The 12,537-nt window shown below is 43.8% G+C and overlaps 1 protein-coding gene across 1 annotated transcript in view; it reads left to right on the top strand.

Annotated features, from left to right (window-relative positions):
* Positions 1-12,537, top strand: part of NR6A1 (nuclear receptor subfamily 6 group A member 1) — a 1,456,199-nt gene that overhangs the window by 111,199 nt on the left and 1,332,463 nt on the right. The gene's annotated exons all lie outside the window — the stretch shown is intronic.

A 12,537-nucleotide genomic window follows, 5' to 3' on the forward strand; every position in this document is an offset into this window, starting at 1 on the left:
ACACTTCCAACGATCGAGCAAATCGAATCATATTTACATATCCATTATTTATTTTAGACAACTGATCATTTGTGCAGGTCTATTTAGATGAGCCGTTGACGCCTGCACAAAGTTTATGTTCTTTTTAACAAAATAGAAAACCATACTAATGCAATTACTGTGTTTCAGGGAGTTACTGAAGCATCATCTTCAATAATATCAATGGAAGTCTATGAGGAGCCCGAGGTATGGATCTTGACAGTTCCATCTAACTAGATCAACAATGCGTGAATAATTGTCGTTTGAATGTTCTACACAAAGCGTTCATTCGTGTTTTGCTATTGAGATGTACGTGGGTATTGGTCCCCAAGTACATTTTGTGTTTTCGATATTATTATACATACTAATGAAAGTTCTATGTTTCAGGGAGTCGATGGAGCGTCAGTGCGTGATGGATGTGCTTATCATGAAAATATAGTCGTTGCAGCGCAAGAGGAAGTGGAGACATGCACACACGAGTCGGAGCAACAGCATCCTGATGTTGAAGTTCGAGGCAAGAAAGTTTCAAAGAAAAGAAAGCAAAAGAAGGTTAGTGTCCTGGTCACTATATTATGTTGTTTTTCACTGTTAATAGTTCAATACTGTAAGTTGTGTTTAAACTGAACATCCCTTTTCCAATCTGTCCTCTAGTTGCGAGTGGGTGTACGAACTAGATCTACACAGACAGTGAAGCGAACGAGAGATGTTGCTTGTCAAACCTTTTGGCAGGGACTTGAGACTGGAGATGCATCGTGCCAATGGGAAGAATATGAAGTGATTGACAACGGAGCTATACCACCACCAGCCATTGATAGTGAATGTCCTCCTGGTAGTTCGGATGCAGTCGGAGATCAATTCAGAGAATACACACCCGCAAAAACTAAGACCGCGAGAAAGTTGAAGAAATTGTTTTATTCACCCATCGCCGGAGAAGGAACAGATGTTGCAATGGAAGAGAATGAAGTGGACGACAATGAAACACCATCAATATCACTGAACATAGCGGAAGACGATATCAGAGATTCTACCTTTCATGTGACTGACATGTCCTCAACGTTACAGGCCGAACCAGCTGGGATGCAGAGTGACAGTATAAGGAAAGAGGCCAAATTCATTGTATTCGATAGTTGTTTGATTGATATTATTATTCGGATGAAATGTGGGCATTCGGTTGGTGGGGAAGTATGTGGGGAGCCATTGATTAATGTGACTCGTGCAATTCGAGGCACTAACCTTAAAATACATGCCACCTGTACAAAATATCCTTTCTCATGGTCTGCACAACCCATGCTGGGGCAACTGCCAGCAGGCAATCTACTTTGTGCAGCGGCTGCACTTTTTAGTGGTTCAAGTTTTAAAAAGTTAGTCTTTCTTTCAGTTTGTGGGAATCCATTTCATTGCGAAAACTCAGTTCTACAAATACCAAACCGATTATCTATTTGCAGCCATTAGCGAAGCTTGGAGAATGGAAAAAATGTCTATTGATAGTACATTTGCGGGCAAACGGTTCAGGCTAGCTGGTGATGGACAGTGCGACAGCCCAGGATTTTCAGCCAAGTACTGCACCTACCACTTTCAGGACATGGAAAGTAAGAAAATTGTGAGTTCGGTGGTCGTGCAGGTGTCACAAAGTACATCCTCAGTGGCCATGGAGAAAGTTGGCTTTGTAGCATCATTGCAAGAACTACAATCGCGGGGAATGGTGATCGACCTGATAGCCACGGACAGACACATTTCAATTGCCAAGACAATGAGAGAAGAGTACAAAAATATAAATCACCAATTTGACGTTTGGCATCTTGCAAAAACAATCAATAAAAAAATGTCGGCTGCAGGTAAAAAAAAAGATATGCAAGGTATTTCACAGTGGTCCAAGTCAATCAGCAACCATCTTTGGTGGAGCTCAAAAACATGTGGAGGGTCGTTGGAAATTCTACTGGAAAAATGGCGGTCAGTAATGCTACACTGTATCAACGTTCACCGCTGGAACACAAACCAACATTTCCACAATTGTGAACATGGCCATTTGTCCACAGAGGAGGCACGGAAGAAGAAGTGGTTGATTCCTTCATCACCCACTCACAAAGCCATTGAAAAGATTGTATTTGATAAAACTATAACAAGAGCTTTGAGGGGACTCACGGAATTCTGCCACACAGGAGATTTGGAGGTGTTCCACAATATGTGCCTAAAGTACAGGCCAAAACGATTGCATTTTGGCATGGAGGGCATGATAAATCGGACTCTTCTAGCGGTCTTGGCACATAACCATAATGTTGGCCGTCAACAAAGTAGGACGACCGGAACTTTAGGGACGCTTCGCTACAATAAGGCCTTCACTAAAAGAAGTAAATAATGGATTATCAAACCAGTGTTTGAGGATATGCAATATGACTTATTGTTGATGTCCTAGATAGGCACATACATGGAGTTGTGAACGAACCTGTGCAGGGGACAACTGCATTGCCACCCAACATTGCCTCTGTTCCATATCCACCTAAAGAAGAGCTCATTGAGAAATACACATCACGGTTTAAATGATTGTAATTTGATTGTCTGTTCTCTCGAGTCTCCTCATGTCGCAGGCCCATTGAATATGTGTATCTATGTAATGTGTAAATAAAAGTGATTGCTCAGTGTACATGCAATGTGTCTCTCCACCGTTGCCCCTCCCTTCACCGTGCAGTTGTGCGAACCACCCTGGTGTCACCTGTGACTTTGCTCTGGAGTCTCCTCATGTCGCAGGCCCATTGAATATGTGTAGCTATGTATTGTGTAAATAAAAGTGATTGCTCAGTGTACATGCAATGTGTCTATCCAACCTTGTTCATTTGCGCATTAAATTAAATTAAACCAAACAGTAATATAAATCATTTTTCAAAAAATATAGAATGTCTCCGTATTTATGGTTCTCTGGGGCTGCAAATGCACGCAGACAAAATGCAAAGATGGAGTGTAAATTTCAAGTCCTGTGAGATGGCCTTACACTGAATGTAGCTAACTAGGAATGTGTGCTCGTTCAAAGTGAAGGTCAGCTGCTTTGATTTTCTGCTCGGGTGCCGGAATGGCCCACGACTCAGTATAAGGTTCTATTGTTATTTGACCTTGACAGGCCGGGACCATCCCGAAAGACTTCTTTTTGGGGGTGTGGTGCAATAACGTAAACGATAATGAATATAATTTCAGAAACGAAAGCCATTTAATGTTCGTTCATTAGAAGAAATAACGTCGGCATAGAAGGAGTGGTATTTCGGGGCTGCCCTACGCACAGACACAATGGAAAATGCGAATATAATGTAAGTAACTCTTTAGATGAGTTTATACCGCAATTTAATTACTATACAGTAGCTTTAAAGACGGGTTAAGTTGTACTTGTTCGTTCTGTGTGGCATATTGTTTTGTACCGCGCACTATCTTGAGGAGAACCATCTCCTTTTACGGAAGCACCTCAATACCTTCCTCTTTGCTTTTGCTTTCTCTCTCCCTCTCCCCTGCTACAACTGGTCCACTGTCTGCGACCTCGGTCCTGGGCCCTTCCACTCTCCACCTGCACTGCCTCCCTGTCAACCCCTGCACTGGGGGACTGTCTCAGTATCCTACAGCCCCCCCTTGACGTATAATACCCAGTTGCACTGTCCTAGCTATGAAATAATTTCCCGACCTAATATATAAAATGAATAATTTGAATAAATATCTGATGGTGAGACTAATTTCATTTTTTATGTTTTTAAAACAGGTACATCCTTCATTATTGTCTGTGTCACGAGTACCAGACACCGGCAGATGGGTTTTACAACCGCCAGTTGCTTCTCCGCGTGAACAACGTTACCACCCTGACCATTTTATGGGACGATCGCCAAGTACAAGTATGCCCTTATGCGGTACTAATGGCTAGATGCAACATACATACCGTTGTGGTGGCCTAGTGCCTCGTTGTTGGAACAGCCATGCGATCATCAGTGCGACCGAAGAGCTTATTTTATCGTAAACCAGCACCCTGTGTACTGCACACGAACATCGCTTGCCTCAAGACGAACTATTTTGGATCGACAGCAAAGAAAAATGCAAATCGCTGAATATTCTCTAAACCTTTGATGTCCAATAAATGTACTTTGCCAAATGTACAATCTTGCCGTTTGCTTTTAAACCACAGTTTCATATTCCGAATTGTGGCGCTGTATTGTGAGATGATCTAAGACCCTGTGTACAGCAAAGAAACATCGCGTGCCTCAAAACGAACTTTTTGGAACTTGAGCAAATAAAAATGCAAATCGCTGAATATTTTCTAAACATTTGATGTCAAATAAATGTACTTTACCAATTTTACAATCTTGCGGTTTGATTTTAAAGTACAGTTTCATATTCCGAATTGTGGCGCGCTGTGTTGTGAGCTGATCTGTGTTGATTTCCGGGTTCTGTGTGGAGTCGCGTAGAAAACGCCTGGGCGCTTTTGCCTACGCAGCACAGTCACGTCACGGATAGAGGCGGGGAATATGATTGTTTTGATAAAGTCTGTTTCAGGGGCGGGGGATTTGATTTAGTGCCGCAAAAGCAGGTCTGCCAGGGCGATGGGGGGAAATGATAGGATTATCACAAAATGGCGGCTGATTTCGAGTGCGTTAATGGACGAAAAGTCGGGTAAGGTCCATAGGAAAGTTTTCTACGATCTACCGATTTATGCTTAAAAACACATGGCCGAACCGTAGGGACAATAAAAAAAAAAGTCCCGGAACTATCTTTTAAGCGTGGGTTCAGTTCATATCGGTGTGTATTGTCTGCAAAGGTGTGTTGCGCAAGCGCATCCTTTGCTCAGCAAAAGATTCAACGGCTACCTTAATTTGCGGATATTTTTCACAATATTTGAGTATAGTGTTTTGCTTCTCCCAACCCCCATGAAATTTCATTGCCTGAAAAATATTTTTTAATTTAAAAAATGTATCAATTGTGTAGAATTGATGACATTTTATGTGCATTTCACACAATTTGTAAGCGTAATGAACCAATTTTTCATACAGCAAATAGTCACGCAGAATGCTTATAATCATGTAAGTGTATGTAGGACGTCATCATTTGGGAGCTGCAATGGGGTATTCCCTTCACACTTGTCCAGTCCCATTTTCACAGCGAGTAGAGCGCTCGCTTTGACATCTGTGCAGAGCCTGCTGACGCAGTGCCAAACTCAGCCTGTCATCCTTCCGAGCTGGATAAATGAGCATCACACACAGTGGGTAATAATGAGCAGCGCTCAGGTATCTGAGGGTTCGTAGCGCTATATAAATGCTAAATTATTAGAATAATGCATTGAAAATGAGATTATTATTATAAAACCTTCATTCACACACCTTCTCAAGCTCCGCTCCATCCTTACTACACTGCATGTTCATTAATTTGCAGAATTTATATAGCGCTTTTATCTGAAGCGCTTAACAGAATGTAACAGCACAAGAAGTAAAGAAACCACAGATATGAATCAAAGGTTGGGATCCAAGGACATTATTCAGGGAGGCAGATAACTAACGCATGATGTTTAAATTGTGTGAGGGTAGAACATGAATGTCAGTCAAGGGGTGACGAGGTCCATCATTTAGAGGTGAGAAGGTGAAATGAATGGAAAGAAAAGGGGAGCTCCAGGAGGAACAGTAAGTACAAATTGAGAGGCAGAAGGAAGAGTAGGAGCAAGAAGGTATCAGGAAATCCGAGCCCCGAGATGAGGAGCAAGGCCGTGAATTCATGCAGCGCCTCAGAATCGGTAGCCACTTGAAATGGGCCAGAAATGGAGAAACATGGGTAGCAGGAGGTAAGGCGAAAAAAAAGCCTAACCGCAGAGCAGGCAAGTGAGCATACAGGGGCGTGGGGGGGGGGCAATAATTAAGAAAATCATCATAAAGCGGACAGCCATAATATAGCTTTCTAAGAACCAAGGATGGCAGGAATGTTCTAGCAAAGGGAAAAGTGAGCACAGTATGTACTTTCTTAATATTGAGTAAATAAAAACGACAGGAGCGACTTACTGATGCATTTTGAATCTGAAATAAAAAGGGATTAAACAGAATACAATTGCGAAGCTGTAATGACACAGGCAGGTGAAGCGGAGGAAAGAAAACTCCTAAAGGATGACGCATTTTGGCACAGGCAGGAAACGATGTAACCTCGGTTTTTTCATCGAGTTTAGACAAAGAAAGTGGAAAGACATCCAGGAAGAGGTGGGTGAAAGACGGGAGTGAAGGCGGTGATGTATGGAGTCATTACACGAAGGAAAAGGTAAAACCATCCGAGTGTCGCCGCCTAAAGATGTACGTACTTGAAAACCAAAGTCGGAGATTAACGAAGCCAGAGACGTACAGAGCTTGAAAAGGACAGTGGCAAGGACTGACCCCTAGGAAGTGCAGCGCATCGTTCCTTATATCTCATCCTTTTCCGGTAATTTCCTGCAAGTAGGCTAAGGTCCTGCAATCCTTGGGTGGGGACAAAATATGCCTAAAAGTGTATGCAGTTCTAGCCCACTATGATGGTGAACTGGTGCAGCATAAAAACAATGACTGACCTCCTGGAGGAGTGAGATTCTGGGTGGCAGAGTGCCTGTAAATGGAGCAGGTTTCCTGGTCCTACAGCATAATATACTTATTCTACTATATGGCATAGTTGTTACATGGCACCACTGACATTGTACCAGAGAACAGTTTGACTGTACTTGATATTTTTAAGGATGTGACTGGAAAACTGTCAGCAACGTGACATGCAAGATTGTATTTAGCATAAATTTAATCCATCTGATGTAAAGCTACAACAAACATAAGTTGTCAGTAGATGTCCGAAAAAGGCTATAATGGGTGTATGGCTGCAGTGCTCCTGATCAGGGAGGACTCCGGGTGAATGGCACATGGCATGCCTGCATACAAAACAGATCATAGGCAGCACTGTAGCAAGTATATGGTGGGTCATCACAATAGCATGTTTATGTTTTAAATTATTAGCTATTTTTTATGTTGTGTCTAATGTAGTGTTTGTCATTGATGATGCTACTTGTAATGTTATCGTGGTAATTTCTATAACGCTTTGTTAGATATCTGATCCTTGAACTAGCAGGTAACATTGTGCCACTTCTTGCATTTTTATTGGCACTTGATGTCTCTTTTGCCATTTTGGTGATTGATGACCCACGTGTTTTTGAATCACTACTGCACGCTCGTGTATACTGGGGGCAGGGCGGGTTTGGTTGTGCTGTGTATTTATACAGCATGTCCATTTTGTAGAGGAATGTGCAGCCAAACGGGAGCTGAGCTTCCTGTGAAGTAAGATACGATCTTTACACGAGTGATTTAGACCGTCTTCTCTTTTTACAGTGCTTAAGACCAACAGTTTGCCTCTTTCACGGGGGCTCCCAATATTCGCAGATAATTGTGGTATGCGAGATAAAATGATTTTTCCAGGATCAGACAAGTGAACAGAGGGAGCTGGACTGAAATCTGCTACTATGATTCAACCGCCGACATGTCTAGACTAGAGCTCACCCAAGAGTATTTTAGCTGGCGTATTATTTTGTTTTTACCATCCCCTGTGCTCTTTCGAGAGGCTGCTGACACTACAGCGTGGGGCAAGCCAACTACGTTCACTGTATTTATTGTGTTTTTATCCTTGTGGTTGGAGCGTTGGGAATTTTGGCAAACACCATCAATGTTGTGGTGTGTTTAGAGAAAAGCATGAAACAAATCCATATAACGGAAATGTGAGTAGTTTAGGCAGTTTCAGCTAATGCCACAAGGATATCAGATGATGTTGCATAGAGGGTGAAAACGTGTTTGCGGTTTTCTGTACCCATGAGCGCTTTTTGTCAGGGTTGATAACGCTATTAATAAAATAGTGCTACCCTGTAAGACGAAGACCATTTTCTGGAGCCAACCGCATCCTGTATCAATGTTCTATAAAAACAGCTAAGGCTCAGTACTATGCTGGCCGTATTCTCCATGCTCCCTGCTCTTCTAAAGAGCTTTCTTTGGTAGCTAAAAAACTGTCCACTCCTGCTCAGGCCGCCCTGACTACCCGCATAGAGAAAATGTGCACTATACGGGAGAAGATGTGTGGAGAGATCTATTTCTCTTGGCACTACCAAATCCCTGAACTGCCGGCTGGAATGTTGCTCTAGCACTTTTAATTTTGTGACTGTCACTGAAACTTTGGTGAATGATGCTTTATCGAAACTTAAATCTGCTTCTCCTGCTGATCCGATCTCTCTGCACATTTTGCAGGATCCCTCTACGAATCTGGTTCCTCTGCTCACTGAGGCACTTGAATATTCGTGTGCCACTGGAATCATTTCGCCCTAACCCCATTAAGCATGCTGTGGTTTCCCTGTTGCTTCAGAAGCCCCAACTTTACCCTGCAGTGGCCAAAAACTACCGCCTAATTTCTCTACTCCCTGCCATGACTAAGCTGATGGAATCTATTATTACTCCTCAGCTCTCAGCCGATTTCGAGGCCAACAACATTCTCCATCCCTTTCAGGGTGGTTTCCGGCCCGGGATGGGCACGGAATCGGTAATGATCGCACTTAAGGATGATATTCCTTTGTCACAGGACCGTGGAGAGCTGAGTATTCTCATTTTGTTCGATCTCTCCGCGGCCTTTGACACCATCGATCAGCAAAGACTTTTAGAGTGCCTTTCTTATGCTGGAGTTACAGGGTTTCCTTTGAAGTGGTTCTCCTTTTTATTTGATTGCACCCAGGTGGTGTCTCTTTCCCCCCCCCCCCCTTTTCACTTCCCCTCCTATGATGTTTGACTGCAGAGTTCCACAAGATTCAGCGCTTTCCCCACTGCTTTTTAATTTTATATATGGTGGCATTAGCCAAACTTATCTCTAGCTTTGGTGTGCACTTTTTTATATAGGCGGACGACACCCAGATTTTCCCCCATCTTAATGCCCCTAAGGAAAGTCCCGCTAAACTCCTGAGAGAGTGCCTCTCAGCTCTGGGTCAGTGGATGACCGAAAACTGGCTTAAATTAAACGGTGAGAAGACCGAGGTATTGGTGCTTGGCCAGGCTCCCAATAGCTGGACCCCCTCATTATTGGCGTGCTTGTCTTGGACTCTGCCGGAAACCTTCTACTGTAGTGAAGAGCCTTGGTATTAAGGTTATGACTTCGGGCTCCAGAGAAGCGCAAGTCTCTTCGGTTTGCCAGAGTGGCTTTGCTAAATTGAAGGTTTTAAAGAAGGTGCTTCCGTTTCTTCCAAAATTGTAACTTCCTCTATTATGGATATAATTGATTATTTTAAGTTTTTTTCTTGGCCAGCCAGAGGCGCTACTTCAATGCCTCAAGATTCTCCAGAATGTGGCAGCCATGCTTGCTCTTAGCACCCCAGACTGTCACACTCTTACGACCTTCTCCAGCGCCTCCACTGGTTGCCCGTAAGAACTCTGGTGAAATGTATGGTCTTATGCACAGTTCACTGTGCTATCCATTCTGCTGGAGCTGAGTTTAGGCAAGCAAAGCTCTCAATCAGCCTCAGAGACCCCTCCGTTCGTCCAACTAGTTTCTGCTGTCTGTCCCCCGCTTTCGACACGCTCGTGTGGGAGGCAGATCTTTCTCTGTATTTGGCTTATCTTTGTGCAATGCCCTTCCTTTTCATATCGGGAGCAACCACGTTCTATCTTTCGTGAGCAGCTAAAAACTCTTCTGTTTTTAAACGTGCAATGCCCCCTCTCCACTCTAGTGTTTTCTTCTCAGCGCCTTGATGCCTCCAGATCTTTGTTGTGATTTATAAATCCTGTTACATGCATCCTTTTAAGATAATTTGCATCCCCACAATGCATTATTCGGTGGTTCTGAATCGGTTCTGAACTTCCAGGGATGGCTACTTGGTGGTGCTTTTGCATGTGAGGCTTAGCTGAAAAGGCATAGGGCCTCATTACGACCCAGGCGGTAAGTTACCGCCTGGGTCGTACCTTTACCACCATGGCGTAAACTATGTTTACGCCATGGTGGTTGGCGGACTTACCGCCCCATTCCGAGGTTGGCGGGGCGGTAAGTCCCCAATCCCCATTTACCCTTCCCCATTCCCATTTTTGCCCCATAGGGCATAATGGGAGTGGGGAAGGCGTTAATTACGCCACCGTAAATTACGGTGGCGTAATTAACATCAAGGCCCCTTAGCGCCATGGATTTTAACACCTGCTAAAAGCAGGTGTTAAAACCTCCATGGCGCCGCTGTTTACGCCGCCGTAAACCCCTTACCGCCTGAGTCGTAATGAGGCCCATAGTCTTCTCTCACGTTTCATATGTGGCCTTAGAAATAATGTCATCGTCATTTTCCACAGTTTGTGAATTCTGGGTTGTATACCAAACGAATGACTACAACCATCGAGATCAACTTGATCATTTCACAAGTGTTTTGCTTTTAAAAGTGGCTTTTTCGGCATAATTGGGTGAAACACATATGAAAGGTTCACATGTGGAAGTGAAAGGAGATTCTTTTCAGCAGCGTTATTGCAGAAGAAAACCCAGGACTTTGTGAACCTGATTGTTTCTGAGTGCCTGCAGCAGTGTGATCTGACAACTTAATAATTAATAACTTGCATAAACCACTGGGGCACATCTGTCCCGACTCTGTTTTGATGGCCTACAATGAAATGTTAAGATTTCGCAAAAAGATGGCAGGGATGGGGCAGAGGTTCCAATTTACATTTTCTGCTACTCGCAATCTCCGATTCCTCCGGATCTTTCGAAGGTGCAGAAATTGACATGTTTTCCAGGAGAACGGTCTACTACCTCCTGGGATTTTAGGACCACATGCAGGAATATGCACCAATATGGTTGAACGCTCTGGGGTTAACAAAGTCGCTGCTAATTCTTGGCAGGTCATAAATAGCCTTTGGATTTTATTTGACAGTAGCATTTTATTGTCCCTCATGAAAGCAAATGGACAGTTTATTTGTAAACTGTAGGAACTTTCTGTGTACCAACTGCTCCTTTTTTAAAATGTCTCTTCGCATTGACCCATTCACCAGACCTCACTGGGAAACTGGTCTAACCTGTACAGTCGTAAAGCTCGCCGTTTCAATTATATTGAAATGACATTGGATTTCAGGACCCCTGCCCCCGGCAAAATCAATGCAATTGATTAAGTAGTAACCTGTTTATGTGCGTCTTGATTGCAGGTTTTGCTTTGGAGAAAGGAGGTTTTGGTGTCCCATTACTGTGCTTGGGAGCTGCAGATGGGACATGTTTGGGGGAAGCTATGACCAAGGCGTCTCACGTTCGCGATGGGCGATAACTCTTTTGAAGCCCCTGTTAAGCCAGGGTCTCGGGATATTTCTGAGATTTTTCACGGGAGATTAAAACTGCCCTTGGAAGTGTATCCAGCGAACGTTAGGCCCGGGGGAGCCTATCAAAGCCAATCGCCTGTTACATTAAACCACGGAAGCTATTGAAGCAGAGAGCGCAGATGGCGGCAGCGGTGTGCTGTACGGCCGCGGTGCCGGAGATGGCGATCCAGGAGCGTGTGCTCACGCTTCATTTGCTGGCAGCCAGGTGTAATATTACTGGAACCCCAGGGCCGCAGGCCACTGCTTTCATTCATTTTATTCCCATCATTTATTGTTTTGATGAGGATTACGTTTCCCTTCATTTCGAGCAGGAAGTGGCCTTTGCTTCAGATGTCTTTTTGAAAATCTATTCCGTGGCGAGTCATTAGAAGACGGGTTGTTGCGTTGAGAATTCGGAAGGTCAAAGTGGCAGGGTGGCAGAAAGGGGAGACCTGTGAAGTACGTTTGAATTCCTAACACGCTCTGGGAATTTATTTTGAATAAATCACACTGCTGAGAGTCGAAGGTGTGATTGGCCAGGATAAAATGTTCTATAGCAGAATAATCTGTACCACTTGCAACATTCATTAACTAGAATCTTCTCTGCAGAGTAGAAGTTCAAACTTGTCTGTCCCCGGGTTTCAAAATTGTTTGATAAGACCTGTTGCAATAAAAATGACTAGGACCCATGACCACCAAGATTACACTGGGCAAGCATTCTGCCATGTACGCAGCCTCCTGTATTAGTCCTGCCCTTTGATTTTCCTGCAAGCCCGATGATGGATTAAGTTTGCATCCCTTGATCGCTTTAAGGCCATCCACTTTGGAACCTGTCCAAAAGTTGAATTGCGGTAATGGAAGCCTTATGTGGTTACTTTTTGTGCTAAGAGGCCTAACTCGTCATTACCCGGGTGCTTGTTCCGCGATGTGCAGCTTTTGTCTACGCTTCATTGCCATTTTGGGGAGCACTCTAGTGTGCTGACGACTCTTTACTGACCCGACTTGTATGGGAGTGGGGGAGCTTTTGATGCTTTTAGTTGTGGATTTAAGCTCTCTCCTTCTCTGTACAGGGGAATGGGTGCACAGACCGCCCCTGGAGAATAGAGAATCCTCTTCTTGCCTGTTAAGGGTGCCTGAAAAACATTGAAGGGCCCACTGGCTTTCATATTCCGACTTGTGAAATATTTCATCAAGCACCTTTCTTTATATGTATTTTTCC

This window comes from Ambystoma mexicanum, chromosome 8 (genome assembly GCF_040938575.1).
Source record: "Ambystoma mexicanum isolate Mex_15411 chromosome 8, UKY_AmexF1_1, whole genome shotgun sequence".
Classification (NCBI taxonomy): Eukaryota; Metazoa; Chordata; class Amphibia; order Caudata; family Ambystomatidae; genus Ambystoma; species Ambystoma mexicanum.